The sequence below is a fragment of the Oncorhynchus nerka genome, linkage group LG27 (assembly GCF_034236695.1).
Source record: "Oncorhynchus nerka isolate Pitt River linkage group LG27, Oner_Uvic_2.0, whole genome shotgun sequence".
NCBI lineage: Eukaryota > Metazoa > Chordata > Actinopteri > Salmoniformes > Salmonidae > Oncorhynchus > Oncorhynchus nerka.
The window spans coordinates 70119534-70121394 of record NC_088422.1 but is presented as its reverse complement, the minus strand read 5'-3'; the positions used below and the strand labels follow the sequence as shown (position 1 = coordinate 70121394).

Genomic DNA, 1861 nt, shown 5'->3' with positions numbered 1-1861 from the left:
ATCTCCGTTGCTCCTTTTTTCCTGGAAATGTATTTGCACATATCATAAAACACACAAAATACAACAAAAAAACAACACAACACAGATTATCACACTTTTATTTGCATGCTTGATATTACATGTGGATGTTGAAAGAGAACAGATGGAGTTCATCTATCTGTATGTTCCAGTTGATCCCAGCATGGTTCAGACTGCTGTGTTCTGTGTAGTTTTAGTAGAGAACATAGTGTGCACATTCTCACTATTATACCAAGAGCCGAACCTAATAGTATTATTACATTTCAGGACACAGAATTAAACCATTTAAATAGTAGAAATCTAATGATTTCAAGTTCAAGTTTTTAAGTCAAGTTCAAGACAGGCCAGTAATCATCCTGTGATCATTGGAGTCATTGGAGTTAAACAAATGCACATGTTTCATATTCTAAGCAATGAGGGGAATGTCACAAAGTTGCCTGTCAGTTGACCACAGGGAGGAGAGGACCTTTTACATGCCACACATTGTTTTTGGTTGTTAATGTGTCCTATTTTACTGTGTAGACATGCATCAAAATAATGTGGATTTAATCACATTAAAATGAAACTCATAAATCAGACAGGTCACATACAGACACCAGATTCAGGCCGATGCCTTGAGCACCTTTCAAATCCTGACGGAATAAACTGTAGAAATGTTGTATTACCTAGAGGGTCCTATGTGACTCAGCTGGTAGAGCATGGCGCTCGCATCGCCAGGGTTGTGGGTTCGATTCCCACGGGGGACCAGTATGAAAATGTATCCACTCACTAATGTAAGTTGCTCTGTATAAGAGTCTCTGCTAAATGACTCAAATGTACTTGTTAGGTGGGCATGTGTGTTGTCCCTGGTAGGGTCTGAACCCACCCCTCCTATAGTGTTAATGTAGTGCCAAGGTAAACACCTCTGCCTTTAATTGCGTTAACAAGCTCACACCTAGCCAGGGAATGGCCTCACTAATCACTTGCGTTTATTGGCCCCGGGGCCCCAAAGGCAAGCTAGGCCCCGCCTCTCTAGGGCCACAGGCGGCATGCTGACAAGGGACGCTCAGCGTTCGGTCCCCCCCCCAAACATAGGTGGGATCACCTTCCATGGAGCTGAGGTCGAGGGGGTAGGAGGGCTGGCGGGGGTTAAGCATCCCATAATTCAGAGATAGTCACTGTGGTCACCTGCAATTACTCCCAGTTCACATGGCTCCACTGCTCAGGCTATGGCTGACAGGCTGCACTTCAGGAAGTTTTAGAGGGGCAAAAGAGAGGAGTTTGTGTTTCAGTTGTTTCACCGTTGGTTCATACAGATCAAGGACAGTCCGCTGCGTGTGTGTGTGTGTGTGTGCGTGCGTGCGTGCGTGTTAATGTGTAGTGCATGCCAATGTCAATAGAACAGTAGGCTCAAATTGAATGATCATTTCACTTCCCTTAAACGCTATTCTTTCACTGACCGCACTTTTTTTTTTACAATGAAAATAAGCTTTTTTATTTTCAATTAACAATTGAAGATGCATGCGGCCTCGTTGAATATTTCGTTTTATGTTTAGATAAGTGAACAAGAAGCCATTTAAATAAGAAGCTATGATATTTCAGGCAGGGGAAACAAACAAAAAAAACGGGATGATATTAAAATATTTCACCAATTTACAAATCACTGACATAATCAGCATAATTATTAGTATCATCATCATCATTATCATCATCATCATCGTCATCATCATCAATGTCGTCATTTGCATTAAGACCATCATCATTACCTTCACCGTAGTCCTTCTGATTTAAATGAGATTAACATTAATTTGATGAGCTCTAACTTAATAAGGAAATCAAAGGTTATTCTCAACGTGTGCCCTTT

The 1861-nt window shown here is 41.4% G+C and overlaps 1 non-coding gene across 1 annotated transcript; it reads left to right on the top strand.

The window, feature by feature from the left end:
* The first annotated feature begins 689 nt into the window (after positions 1–689).
* On the top strand, positions 690–765 carry trnaa-cgc (transfer RNA alanine (anticodon CGC)). The gene has a single exon. It is a non-coding gene; the product is annotated as a tRNA-Ala (tRNA).
* Positions 766–1861: the final 1096 nt, after the last annotated feature.